Below are 15,272 nucleotides of genomic sequence, written 5' to 3'. Positions count from 1 at the left end.
GAGCAGGTAGGAGCAGGTAGGAGCAGGTAGGAGCAGGTAGGAGCAGGTAGGAGCAGGTAGGAGCAGGTAGGAGCAGGTAGGAGCAGGTAGGAGCTGGGGGCGCTGAAGAGGGAACCAGAACAGGGAAAGTGTGGACTGCTGCACACCAGACCCTACCTGTGTCTTCTGAGCCAGTGTCTACTGGCCACCCCCATCTCTTCCTTGAAGGTTGTATGGCCTCTGCCTTCATATTTATCCACAGGTAGAGCAAGAACTATTGAAATCATGTTAGTTCAGACAAATAGTCAGAAGATACAAAGGATCTGTTTCCCCAGCAGGTAAGATGCCTGGATCACATAATTACTAGTGAAGGGTATGTGCCCTGGTCCATTGAGATACACTTCTTTGGATATCTTGTGTGTGTGTGTGTGTGTGTGTTTGTAGGGCAGAAGTCAATGTCAGGCAAGGTTGACCTATTTATTTATTTATTTATTTATTTATTTTTATTATAGACATAATCTCATTATGCAGCTCTGATTGTCCTGGAGCTCACTTCCTAGACCAGGCTGGCCTTGAACCCAGAAATCTGCCTGCCTCTGTCTCTCAGGGGTGCTGGGATTAAAGGTGTGAACCACCACCATTTGGCCCCACTGGCTTTTTAGAGTAGGTTATTGGAATTTTAATCTTTAGTGACTGAGTCATCCCAGCAGCCTTCCTGTATCTCTGTCAGTTGGTGGCCTCTGCCCTGCTGGGCTTCTGGGATGGATGGAGATGTCCAAGTCAGTGGGACAGTAGTCACCTTATTTTTTTCTTCTTCATGAGCCAAGGAAGGAGGGAGCAGCTGACAGGTTCTGAGCTTTGGGACACAGAGGGGGACCAGAATAGACAGAAAACTGTTCTTTGGGTGAGTCTGGTGTTTGGAAGGAAACTGACATTGCTGTTGTCAAGGGTGCAAGGAGCCAGGCGAGGATCTTCAGTGGGAGAGTGGAACTTCCTCACTCTCTGTCCTTGAGTGAATGAGTGAAGGAATGAGCACTAGCCTCAAACTGACTGGGCAGCCAGGGATGACCTTGACCTTCTGACCCTCATTCCTCACTTCCTGAGAGCTGTGATGACCAGTACTCAGCACAACCAGGTTAAAGTCACTGAATCTGGCCAGGTATGTTGGTGCATGCCGTTAATCCCAGCACTCAGGAGGCAGAGGCAGGTGCATCTTTGTGGGTTTGATGCCAGCCTGGTCTACATAGCAAGTTCTACAACAGCTAGGGCTGCACAGGAGAACCCATCTTAACAAAACAAAACAAAACAGACAGGACAGGACAAACCTCTAAAGTTCATGGCATGTTCTAGGTAGTGAGAGAGCATGTCAGGAAAGGGGATTGTGGCTGAGCCTGATGACTTGAGTTTGATCCTTGGGACCCACATAGTGGAGAGAACTGACTCCTGCAGGTCGGTCACTGACCTGTGCAGGTATGTCATGCCACCCCCTTGCCACCAATGATTAACAAATGAAAGAAAACTGCAAAGCTGTTCCCATAACAAACACAGCAAAAATGATAATTATCAGCATTGACATTTATTAGTACTTTTTAATACAATATATTTAACTGTTAGCATCATAAAATTTCTTTGAAGTAGCTTTTCTTTCCCACCTCCTGTGGGTTTTCCAGTTTTGCTACATAGCCTCAGCGGGCCTGAAACTAGTAATCCTCTAGCCTCAGGTTCTGAGACCTGAGATGACAGACTCATACCATATTCTAATAAGATGAAAAGTCTAACAAGGCTCAGAGAGATTTGGTTCCGTGCCCAGGGTCACACAGCAGAAAAGTACACAGGGGCCTGGCTCAAAGCAGCTCTTCTTGCTTAACCACTAAGCCAGGAGGCTACCACCTGGATTAACCACCACGTGGATGATAATTCCTACAGGTAAGTCTGGTCCTACAGCAGGCACTGCCTCCAGGTGCTCCACCCCAACCCGCAACCTTGGGCAGGCCATCAATGGGAGCAGACGATCATGGAACACGTGGTAGATGACAGGTGCAGGCAGTGGAGACCAGAAGATAGACAACGAGCTCAAAGGGAGTGGCGGTGGCTCCGGAGATACTCCCTGACTCAGAAGGCCCAATAGGTTGGTTCTCCCCACTGCCTCTCCCTGTCTCCTCAGATGCCTAATGATAGGCAAGTGGCGTTTGTTACAGTGAATGGTGAATGTTAATTGGCTTACAGTACTTGCTATGAAACCTAAGAACTCTTCAAGGCCAAGGGCTCTACTGGAACCATGCACCTCTCTCTTCACTCAAAGATAATGGGGGCGGGGAGGGAATGCACTCTTTTTTTTTTGTTTGTTTGTTTTTTGTTTTTTTGGGTTTTTTTTGTATAGTTCTGGCTGTCCTGGAACTCACTCTGTAGACCAGGCTGGCCTCAAACTCTCGAACTCAGAAATCTGTCTGCCTCTGCCTCCCAAGTGAACAATTTCTATTTTTAAATGTTGTTGTTTGTAGCTGAGCTGAGCACTGTTGCTGGACTGTCTCAACTCACCAGCTTCCAATAATGACACAGAGACTTACATTTATTTATGAGTGCTTAGGCCTGTTAGCTTAGGCTTGTTCCCCACTAGCATGTATAATTTAATTTTACATTTTATTCTAATTTATTTTCTGTTTACTCTAGTCTACATTTTGCCACGTGGCCCATTACCTCTCCTTCACCTGTTCTTTCCCTGCCTGGTGAATCCTCCATGCCTGATTCTTTCCCAGAGTTCCTATCTCTTCCCGAATGCCTGTTCTTTCCTCTCTTGCCTTGCTATAGGTCATCAGCTCTTTATTGAACCAATCAGAAGGTGACAATGAGGAATATTTACAAAATATGATGCAGCTGCTGAGCATTTAGAATAACAACACCAAAGTCTAGATAGTACTCAGCTATCTGCAGGTACAAAATCAACATTTGAATAATACAAAGACTTTACACAGTGCACAAGAAGATCATCCCAACATCTCTGTTTTTGTCCAATCAAAGACTTTCTCTAACATCAATAAACTATATACAGTAAGAACAATTATGAGAACTATCAGGTAAGAGTTACACTCACAATGTCCAGTCCATGTGTGTTTGGCAACCTTGGGGAAAGTACTCTGCTATCTATCCTATCTTAGTGAGTCCAAAGATCTGTACCTGAATCACTTTCTTTCTTTCTTTTTTTTTTTTTTTTTTTTTTTTTGGTTTTTTTGAGACAGGGTTTCCCTGTCTATCCTGTAGACCAGGCTGGCCTCGAACTCAGAAATCCACCTGCCTCTGCCTCCCAAATGCTGGGATTAAAGGCGTGCACCACCACCGCCCGGCCACCTGAATCACTTTCTATCGTAACTTGCATTTATTAAACTATAACTGTCTTTTAGATCCTTAAATCATTTTCTTAAACCCTAAACAACTTGAGCTTAATATGAGACTATAAATATCCAGTCTTCAACCCCATCAGAGACATGCCAAGGATAAATATTACCCGAGTAAACAGGAAGTACAGAGCCAGCAGCTTCCAAAACTGTAGAAATAACAGGCAGCTGGTTGCTTGGACACTCACCCAAGATTCCTCTATAAGGTGGATAATGTTGTATCCATCTTCAGCCTACTGGCTCAGAATATCTCTAATACATTTCCTGATAACAGTTTGGTCTATGTCCTCATTCTCTAGTGCCTGCCAATGGTCCTGGCAAACCTGTGTGAGATAAGATGTGAGTTATCTGTATTGGACTATCTGTTTTGAATTACTTGTACTTGTATAAATAATAAAGTTAATTCTGAATCATCTAAAATAAGTCAAGCAGTTTCTCTGCTTATTGAGAATCAGCAACTATATTAAGAAGTTCTGGAGCCGGGCAGTGGTGGCGCACGCCTTTAATCCCAGCACTTGGGAGGCAAAGGCAGGCGGATTTCTGAGTTCAGGGCCAGCCTGGTCTACAGAGTGAGTTCCAGGACAGCCAGGACTACACAGAGGAACCCTGTCTTGAAAAACAACAACAACAACAACAACAACAACAACAACAAAGGGGGTTCTGGACAACCTGACAGAACCGGAATAGCATGTAGCTCTGACTTCTGAACCGGAGCCTATGGGCTTTACATTCACATTCATTTATTCATATTTTTTTACTTATAACTTGGCATTCTTGATTTATTGGCATCTGCATAAAACGTAGGAGCTTTAGACATTTGTGTTCCTCTCACTTTTTGAGGAAGAATCCAATTAGTTCTTTCGATAAATTGAAGCCTCTTCCCTTCTCCAAGTATAGAAGGGCTGTGGTGATTTTAATCTTGCGAAGGCGGGGATAGAGGCCTGACCTCCAGTAATTGAAGGGGACTTTGTAAGGGCTCTGGTCCCCCTGTCGTTGTCCAGTGAGGCATGAGGGCCATACCCATCCCGATGTCTTTTTCCTGGAGAGGGGATACTTTTGACATCAACCCCTATGTTGTCAGGCATGTCTCTCAGGGAACCCAGAGAGATAGTTTAAATTTTTATTTATATTCCCTTGCAGTGCTTAGCTTTGAAGCCTAAGCAAGAATTCAGATCGCCAGTCAGAGGGGGTTCTGGGTGGCCTTTCTCTGCTTGGTCCTGGGGCGGAAGTCCCCTCTTTTAGGTTGGGTGGAGATGGATTTTGGGAACACCCTGGATACAGTAACAACCTCATCTTGAGTCTCGTGGTCCTCCATAGCTAACTTATGATAATGTATCTGAATAGGTTTTGCTACCAAATTATTTATCTGTTGTTTCGCAGAGTTAGTCAGCCTATTTGAGGGCCAGGGACCAGAAGAAATAAGCAAAAATAACCCAATTAATGGTCCCAAAATGGAAGGAAGTAGGGTTGACATCTATGGAAAGGTTGAAAACCAATTCTTGTACTACTCTCCTCTCTCTCTCTCTGTCTCTCTCTGTCTCTCTGTGTCTCTCTCTGTCTCTCTCTCTTGTCTCTGTCTTTCTCTGTTTCTCTCTGTCTCTCTTTGTCTCTCTCTGTCTGTCTCTCTCTGTCTGTCTCTGTCTCTGTCTCTCTCCCTTTTGTCAGGGCCTTCTCTGACCTTTTTCATGCTCTCTTTAACCATTCCTGTCTTATCTATGTAAAAGCAACATTCTTCTTTAAGGGCTGTACACAGTCTAGAGCTGTACACAGTCTTTTCTATTGTAAAAGAGTAAATCAAGTCCAATAAAGTCCTTTGCATTTTTGAAGATCATTTTAGACAGCAAAACGAGGGATTTTCCCAGATAGTAGATAGTGATGTCAGTCTCTAGCTATTGATGTCCTTGTCAATGGCCCATCGAAGGTCTGAGTAGTGTAAGTCTGGAGGCCAGCATCAGGATTAGAACTTCCAACAGCAAACACCATGAGTGATTCATTTTTACCTGGAAAGGAAAAAGAAGGGAATTCTCAGGTTTCTCTTCCCTGGATGTCAATTGTTATTCATCTTATTTATAATTGGGCCTGGCTTTGTGGGGGTATCCATTTATTTCATTAATCTTTTTGGCAGCCATTTAGCTGTGCCTTCTTTGGTATCAAACAGGCACATCAATCCTCAGCCCCTTATGAGAACTGGGTCAGGGTCATTCCATTTGAAGGTAAGAGGATCTTTCCACATATCTGTGGCATAGTTTTTATTGGTCTCAGTGATGCCAGAGGCAGTCAGCAGCAGGTTTTCCATGAGCATCCAGATTTAGAAAATTGACAATGAACAAGGCATGATGGAGAGTATTTCTGGGAGACTCTTTCTGGGGGTATAGTTCTCCCTCTTTTGTTTTAAAAGCCAATTTTTCAGAGTTCTTGTAAAACTCAAGACTGCTTCAGGGCAGAAGCGCCAGTAGCTGTTCCTCCCCTTCTCAGAGAGTTATGAAGATATTATTTTAAAGTTTTACAATACCTTGTTCTTGTCAAGACAAAACAAAAGCTGTTTACTTAATCTTTGGTTGTTTCTGAAATGAGGTGATAAGTGCAAAAAACCTGCAATTTCTGGCCTCAAGGATGACAAAAGACAGATCAGCTACAGTGGCACAGCAATATAGATAAACAAGTCTTTATTATACAGCAACCTCAATATAAAGAATAAAATTGTATGGCCAATTGTTTTTGTAGGGTCTGTTATCTATCTGATATATAAATTTGTTATGGCATCTTCCTGGGGTCCAGGCAATCCAGTATGAGCTCTTAAATGTCTTAAAAATTAAGGAAAAATACATGTTTCTTAAATTGAGCTATATTTGTAAAATCTGAAAATTAGTAATATTTAGAAAAGGAACAATTTTAAGCAATTATAAACCATGAACTATATATTGGTTATGAGTATACCAATTGAAAGCTTAATCTTTGTATTTTAAATAGTAGCTATAGCATATAGTTCAATTATCTGTGTTGAAGTAGGGGGAACTCAAGAGAGTGAACATGTGACCTCATTATATATGTATTGTTTTCCCATTAAATGAGTTGTCTATCAATACAGTAGACACACTTTTTATTAGCTATATTTATAACTGTAACAAATTGATCATGTAACAGATCAAATATCAGTATTCTTTAATAACCAATTATATTATTGTTTGGAATAAGAAATATTTCATTAAGTTCTTTCTTAAGATACCTTTGTGAGCTTAACCTATAATTTTGTATTAACACACAACAGCTTCAAAACAGGATGTTAAAACTTCTTTTAGAAATAAAGAAATATAAGTCTATATTAATAATCTTTTTTATCAAAGGCCTGTTATAAATCAGCTAACAACTAATCAGTCTATATAATATATCTATTAACAATAGCTTCTTTTACTTTTTGTAAAATTACTCCTCTTTTGTCAATTAATTGTTGAGGGAAATTAGGATTTGTATCTCTCTTGAGAACATTAAACAGAAGCTTAAATTTTTTGTGGAGAGCTTAAAATAAGATCTTAGAAAATTAGCATCTCCTAGAAACTTTTGAAAATAATTTAAAATAAGTAAACTATCTTTTCTTATTTAAATTTTTTTTGTGTGACAATTTATTTAAGAATATAGCTGATGTCTCAGATATTGAAAAGATATTGTCTTTGGATGTTTTCTGTTTTTTTTTTTTTTTTTTTTTTGAGACAGGGTTTCTCTGTGTAGCCTTGGCTGTCCTGGAACTCACTCTATAGACCAGGCTGGCCTCGAACTCAGAAATCCGCCTACCTCTGCCTCCCAAGTGCTGGGATTAAAGGCGTGTGCCACCACCGCCTGGCGTTTGGATGTTTTCTGGAGCAACAAGCACTCTAAAATTTTAAAGCTCGTTGTATGAGAGCAAAGGCTCGTGTTAAAACTCCTTTAGAGGGATTAATAAACAAATTGTGTAACAAAAGGAAGGTGTTCATCAGGGCCTTGTTTGATCCCAGATAAAACTCTTACTGAGATCTCTTTTATACATCTGGTTTTTGAATGACTCTAACTCTGAATTACCAGTTTTTTTTTTTTGTTTCTTTTTTGTTTTTTTGAGACATGAATTACCAGTTTTAATCTAGCTTTTTGTTACCAAAATTATGAATTTTTAGTCATTCCCAATAACTTATAGGCCAATAATGTATAACCAAAACATATAGAACATATTTATATCTTTAAAACCAGTCAAGGACAAAATAAAATAAGTGTACTTTTTATAGATTTTATCTAAACATATATTTTTTTTACCTTTTCCAGCTGTAATTTTAAGAGAAAAGCACCCTTTCAATTATCAAACAGGGAAGAACCACTATCAATTCCTTTACTGTAGAAGTCAAAAAACTGTTGGCCCCCTTCCAAGAGCCACTTATGAAAACTCTTGCCAAGGTTCTTTCTGTCGGTGCCCTCCTCCTAGCCACAGAGCAGGGTAAATTATCAGCCTCTACTGTGTAAATTGAAACTGTTATTTCTAAGCAAGTTTCAAACTAAATCGAGCAAGCAGTTTTAACCAGTTTTTCTTTTAAACATGAAACATAGAACAATGATCAAATCTTTATCTTGTTTCTCAAAGACTACTGAAAAAAGCAATCTTTTAAATCAACCACTGTAATAAGCCATGCCTTAGGTAATAAAGAAGTTAAAGGGATTCCAGGTTGTAAAGAGCCATTAGGCTCAAAGACTTTATTGATTACTCTCAGATCTATAAGCATCCTACATTTGCCAGATTTCTTTTTCTCCTCCTCCTCCTCCTCCTCCTCCGCCTCCTCCTCCTCCGCCTCCTCCACCCCCACCCCCGTCGTTTGGTTTTTCAAGACAGGGTTTCTCTGTATAGCCCGTGCTGTCCTGGAACTCACTCTGTAGACCAGGCTGGCCTCAAACTCAGAAATCCGCCTGCCTCTGCCTCCCGAGTGCTGGGATTAAAGGTGTGCGCCACCACCGCCCAGCGCCAGATTTCTTTTTAATGACAAACACAGGAGAATTCCCAGGGCTGGTGGACTCTTCTCTGTGTTTAGGCTCTAGCTGTTCTTGGATCAGCTGTTTTAATGCCCATAACTATTCTTTGTTTAAGGCCGTTGCTCTACCCAAATAGGTTTGTCAGTTAACTGTTTTAGTAATAAGGTAGTTGATACTCTATCAGCAGTGACGTCCGTTTCTAAATTTGGAGAGCCAGCCTCTGCTATGCCCTGCCTATGGACAGCCTGGACAGTCTTTAACTGTCTTTGATAACATTTTAAAATTTCTTTATTAGGAATATCTCTTTTACAGCCTGTATCTAAAGTTGGAGGAATGCTAATCTGTGCTTCCCACTGTTGGAATAGATTTCTTCTTCATAAATTTATGGATATGTCTGTCACATATGGCTTTAATTTTCCTAACTGACCTCTGGTCCTGTGCATTTAATCCATTTTAGACTTTGTTTGACCTGAGACAATGTCCAAACTCTTAGAAGCTGTGTAGAGAGTGGGCAAACTGAATTCCAGGAATCATGGGAAATTATTGTTGCATCTGCTCCTATATCCATTAAGCCTTTAATCTCAACTCTATCTAATAATAATTTCATTTTTGGTCTCTTATCATTTATAACAGTTTTCCAAAATATCTGTTTTTTGGTATCTTTATAATCTCTTGCTCTATCCAGAGGAGCTGTTCTGTCTCTGTTAAGTGGTTTATTTACATTTTCAGCAGCTCTGTTTGTCCTATCAGGCTTTATTTTTTCTAGTTGCTTTCCAGAACAGTTTTTCCTTGGCTAACAGGAATCAAACAGCTTGTGTCATTTTTTTGTCAGGCCTTGAGCAAGTTTCTCTTAGGCAGTTTTCTGACACTAAGGAATCGATTCAAATATCCTTGGATGACCTATATTCACAAACTCTATGTCTGTTCCTTCCACATCTTCTGCATATCACAGGAATCTTTCTCCATGAATTATGATTAAAGAAGAATGTATCCTTAGGAGCTGTTTGTCTAAGGTCCTTTAGGGAATGACCTGATCTTTCACAGCCTCAGCAATGAGCATTTTGAGTTTTTATGTCTTTTGTAATTGTTTGTCCAACCACAACTGAATTGTGAGCATTAGATTCAGTATCTGCAGTAGTTTTGATACATTCACAAACAGGTGCAGATCTGGCCTAATAGCCTATTTGCATTTAGCATCAACATTCTTAAAAGCTAAATATTCAATTAAAAACTCTCTAACATTTGGATCTGTTATTGCTTTATTCAGGACTGTAGTCAATCTCTGCAAAAAGTCAGTGAAAGAGTCACTTGAACCCTGGTAGTAGGGTAGTTGGTATTCTATCAGCAGTGACTTTCTCTACTAAATTTGGAGATATTGAACTTGAATATATTTGTAAATGATTCAGCTTGTCTCTGTTGACCAACCTTGTCCCAAGCATTTAATGCCATATATATATATATATATATATATATATATATATATATAGTTTTGTTTTTTTGTTTTTCAAGACAGGGTCTTCTCTGTGTAGCCCTGGCTGCCTGGAACTCACTCTGTAGACCAGGCTGGCCTCGAACTCAGAAATCCGCCTGCCTCTGCCTCCCAAGTGCTGGGATTAAAGGTGTGTGCCACCACCGCCCGGCTATAGCCTGTACTCTTAATTCAGAATATAAACCTTCACCTAGTAAGTGGTCTTTGACAACACCAATGCCTCTAGAGAGTCCTATTTCATAACTGAAGACACATCTTTCCACCATGTTAGCCATTGTAGTTGAGGGCCAGGTTCTAAGATGGCTGCCATCAAATCTCTCCAGTCTTTTGAAATTATATGATTTTGTGTGCCCTAGTTATTAACTATCTGTATTACATATGGTGAATGTAAGTCATAGGTCGTTTCTGTTTCTCTAAATCTCTACGGGCCACCATTCAAATTCTTGATAACCTTGTAGATTTCTCTCGTCTGTATCTAAGTTTATTATTATGGCTGGAAAAATCATTTTAGGTTTTTTAATGGATCTGCACTGCCAGTTTGCAGTCTTGTCACAAGGTGGCATTGTAGATTTTAGATTGGATTTACCTGAAAATTATGATTCAAAGGGTTGTCTAATTTTGGTTATATTGTTTGTAACTTAGCAGGAATCTTTCAGCTCCTTCCTTATCTAATTAGGCTTTAAAATCTGATCTTTCTTAAGGAGGATATATAAAATCGTAATCATCACTGAAAGCATATTTATCTCTATGCTGAAAATCCAAACAACATTATATGGAGTCCACGTGCTCCCCTTCATTGTTCTCCATTTTTCTTTTTTCTTTCTTTCTTTCTTTCTTTCTTTCTTTCTTTCTTTCTTTCTTTCTTTCTTTTTTTTTTTTTGTTTTTTTGTTTTTTGTTTTTCGAGACAGGGTTTCTCTGTGTAGCCCTGGCTGTCCTGGAACTCACTCTGTAGACCAGGCTGGCCTCAAACTCAGAAATCCACCGCCTGCCTCTGCCTCCCAAGTGCTGGGATTAAAGGTGTGCGCCACCACCGCCCGGCTGTGTGTTTTTTTTATATGCAGTTTTTTTTTCCCTCTTTTACTGTTTTAAAACTTAATACCTTACCAGCTCATCAGTTTGAGGCTTCCTAGTCACATGTGCAGCTCTGGGAAAATGTTCCTTCTGCCCTTCTGCCCGTCTCTGGGTCTGCAGTCTCCTGCTGCTCAGCTAGTATGTGGTGGTGACGGCTGGCTCTGCTCCTCGGGTCAGTCCAATCCTCCCCTGCCCCATACTACCCTGCCAGCCTATGTGCCAAGCTTCTCTGCCCACCAAGCCACTGCAGGGCTACAGGCTTTTCCATGGGTATCTATTGGCAGCCGCACCAACAGCTCCAGGAAGGCGGTGCTATCAGCTGTACCGCCACCAGGATGTAGCAGACTTGAACTGGGCTATGGTCTCCCGAAGTGTTTCCCATGGGCGGAAGCCTGTAGGTGGAGGGGGCTAGCTGGGCCACAGAGAGGCATGCACACTGCTGGCCGGTTTGGCTCTCCATAGTTCCAACAACGGGGTTTTCCATGGTCTCCCACGTGCCTGTGAAGTGCACTGAAGCTTTGATTTTAATTCCCTACCCAGCAGGCAGCTGGCCTTGTTTCTCAGCAGGAGCTTGGCACTCCCTCTCCTTTTCCTGTTTCCTGTTCCTTCCACTCTCTGGCTTCCTAGGTTGCTAAGAACCCAGCCTTTTCAGGCGTTGTACTTGACTTGGCCTGAAGTCTAACTTGCCTAAGTTTGGATTTCTAGCCCACCTTGGGTGTCAGATATTGCTAGACTGTCCTGACCCACCACCTTCCAATAATAACACAGACTTGTATTTATTTATGAGTGCTTAGTCCTGTTACCTTAGTCTTTGTTCCCCACTAGCTCGTATAATTTAATTAAACCATTTGTTCTAATCTGAGTTCTGCCACATGGCCCGTTACATCTCCATGAGTCCTAGAACCTGTTTCTTCCTCCACATCTGTCGAATCCTCCATGCCTGATTCTTTCCTGAGTTTTTATCGCTACCTGAATGCCAGGCTTTTCCTCTCCTGCCCTGTTATAGGCTATCAGCTCTAAACTAATTAGAAAGCAGTGGAGGAGATGTTTACAAAATATGATGCAGGTACTGAGCAATTAGAGTAACAGTACCAAAGTCCGGATAGTACTCTGCTATCTACATAAATCAACATTTGAATAAGATAAATACAACCTTCACACAGTGCCCAAGAATATTATCCCAACAGCACCTTAGGCTGGCACACCCCATCTCCACCTCTCACCTCTCCACCAGAGACCAGATTCTAGCTGCACACCGCTGCATCTAGGCTTACATGAGTTCTGGGGTATTGAACTCATGCATGGTGCTTTACTCACTAAGCTGTTTCTGGAGTCCCCAATGCAGCCCTTCAGATGTGTCTCCTGTCTCGGCCTCTGCAGTAGCTGGGCCCACAGGCAATTTCCATAGGCAGAGGAAATGTTCTTAACCTGACAGAAACTGTAGCCACTGACCCTAGTAAGTTCTGGGCATTTGGGTGAATAACGCTAGGGAGGTGATGGTGCCTAGTTCACAGGTCAGATGTGCATGCTGGGAATCAAGTGTCGCCTCACGGTGGCGAACAAAGTGGCAAGGAAAAGCCACTTTGATCCCTGAGCATGAGGATCAGAAGAAGCCTGAGTGGTTGTGTGTGTGTGACATGACCACAATCCTGTCTTGGCCACGATGCCTCACACCCAAGAAAGTGGCAAAACCTTCTGCCATGAGGCTCAGGGAACTGGCAGAGCTGGTCTGGTCTGGATGATGACAGTGTATGCAAAAATTAGCAACCATAGTATGTTAGTTAGGGTTACCATGATGAAGGGCACTCTTATAAAGGACAACATTTAATTGGGGCTGGCTTACAGGTACAGAGGTTCAGCCCATTATCAAGGCAGGAAGCATAGCAGTGTGCAGGCAGAAATGGTGCAGGAGAAGGAGCTGAGAGTTATACATCTTGATCTAAAGGCAGCCAGAAGGAAAATGTCTGCCAGGCAGTGGTGGCGCACGCCTTTAATCCCAGCACTTGGGAGGCAGAGGCATTCGGATTTCTGAGTTCGAGGCCAGCCTGGTCTACAGAGTGAGTTCCACGACAGCCAGGGCTACACAGAGAAACCCTGTCTCGAAAAACAAAACAAACAAACAAAAAAAAAGAAAAGAAAAGAAAAAAGAAGTCTTCCAGGCAGCTAGGAGGACAGTCTCAAAGCCCACTCCAAAGTGACACATGACACATTTCCTCCAACAAGGCCGCACCTAATAGTACCACTCCCTATAGGCCAAGCACATTCGAACCACAACACAGAGCTTTCTCCTCTGAGGTCTCCACAGCCTGAGACCACTCCCTTACAGAGACCTCCGTGGGATCTGCTAAACTACTTTGCTCAGCTGTACACCACAAGCCTTCCTCCTCTATTTCAATGAATAAGATAAATGCTCTGAATATGTTAGTGGCACTTGTTGGTACAACTCCAGTAAAGAGCATGGACCACCCATGCTCTCTGAGCATGATCCCAGCCTCTCTGTGTCTGTGTGTCTGTCTTTTCTTCATTCCCTCATGGTCCCAGGGAAGTTTCCAGGACTAAGTAGTGCAGGATTGGTTCTCCTACCCATTAATCATGACTTAAAAAAATACCCACAGCTGCTGAGATGGCTCAGGAGATAAGTGTGCTCTTCAAGCATTTGGGCCTGGGTTCAAATCTTCAGTAGCTGCATAAAAAGATGGGCATTGCTGAGCATGCACAGAACCTCAGTATTGGGAGAGTGGAGACGGTGGATCCTGACAGCTTACAGGCCAGGAGGCTAGCAGAAATGGAGAGGGCCAGAGATAGACTCACCAGGAGGAGATGGAGCACAATGGGGGAAGGCATGGTGCACACACCTCTGAGGTGGTCTGGAAGTGGATCGTTTTAATTTTTCTAGGTATATTTAGTTTATTTTATGTGTACGAGTGTTTTGCCCGAATGTATGTTATGTGCCCATGAGCGTGGCCTGCAGAGGCCGGAAGAGGGAGTCTGATCCTCTGGAACTGGAGTTACAGACGGTTATGAATGGCCATGTGGGCGCTGGTCAAATCTTTGCAGGAAGTGCTCTTAACTGACGAGCCATCTCTCCAGTTCTAGATGAGTCTAGAACTGAAGGTACTTTCTGACCAAAAAACACCATCAAATTGCTTGGTTCAGCAAGATCTGGTGGTACCCTTGTCATCCTGGCACTTGTGGGAGGGACATAGAAGGATCATGACTTTTAAGGTCATTCTGGGCTATCTCACAACACTTAGGAAAATTAAAAAAAAATTACCTAATTCCTTTCTTATTCATTTATTTACACGTTTACACCCATTCACGTGCACCACAGCATGAAATATGGAGGACTGCTTTCATGAGTCAGTTTTCTTCTTCTACCATCTGAGGTCCCAGGAGTTGAACTTAGGTCGACAGCCTTTGTGGCAAGTACCTTCACCCGCTGAGCCTTCTTGCCAGCCCCTGTTTCCACTTTCTGCTGCCATTCCTACTCATGGTGGTGCACATCTGTAACATCTACACTCAGGAAGCTGAGTTGGAAGGCTGGCCTTACAAAGACCAAATTGAGCTGCAAAGTGAAACCCTGTCTCATAAAGAAAGGAAGTAAAGCGAGAGGAACAGGGAAGGAAGGGGAGTGGAGGAGAGGGAAAGGAAGTGGAAACCTTTAGAAACACAACCTGGACGCTATGGTTATGCCTGTATCTCATTGGCTAAAGCCTAGTCACATGGTTGTATGTAGCTGCAAGGAAGCCTGACAAGTATTTTTGGTATAATAAAAGAAAGCAGAGACTGACGTCACCATGACTAAGGTACTGTTTGCGTCTAGGATTTACTTCCTACATGACTGACTCAGTCACATCATGGTTTACCTGAGGGTGAAGAAGTAAGGATGGTAGTCAGAAACTTGTGTAGTTACCTGTCGTGTGGCTGTGACAAAATACTTAAATTGCCAAAGCTATTTAATTAAGAGTTTATTTTGGCTCACAGTCAGAGGCACTGTGGTGGGGAGCACACGGTGGGAGGAGCTTGGCTCACAGAGGCACTGTGGTGGGGAGCACATGGTGGGAGGAGCTTGGCTCACAGAGGCACTGTGGTGGGGAGCACATGGTGGGAGGAGCTTGGCTCTCAGTCAGAGGCACTGTGGCGGGGAGCACACGGTGGGAGGAGCTTGGCTCTCAGTCAGAGGCACTGTGGTGGGAGCAGACGGTGGGAGGAGCTTGGCTCACAGAGGCACTGTGGTGGGAGCACATGGTGGGAGGAGCTTGGCTCTCAGAGGCACTGTGGCGGGGAGCACACGGTGGGAGGAGCTTGGCTCACAGTCAGAGGCACTGTGGTGGGAGCACATGGTGGGAGGAGC

General features: G+C 42.7%; 1 protein-coding gene across 1 annotated transcript in view; it reads left to right on the top strand.

Moving 5' to 3' along the window:
- Positions 1 to 15,272, top strand: part of Acer1 (alkaline ceramidase 1) — a 26,707-nt gene that overhangs the window by 5,878 nt on the left and 5,557 nt on the right. The gene's annotated exons all lie outside the window — the stretch shown is intronic.

Source organism: Grammomys surdaster, unplaced genomic scaffold (assembly GCF_004785775.1).
Source record: "Grammomys surdaster isolate TR1022 unplaced genomic scaffold, NIH_TR_1.0 62, whole genome shotgun sequence".
In the NCBI taxonomy this organism is placed as follows: domain Eukaryota; kingdom Metazoa; phylum Chordata; class Mammalia; order Rodentia; family Muridae; genus Grammomys; species Grammomys surdaster.
The sequence above is the reverse complement of the archived record's forward strand: the minus strand, read 5'-3'. Positions and strand labels throughout refer to the sequence as shown.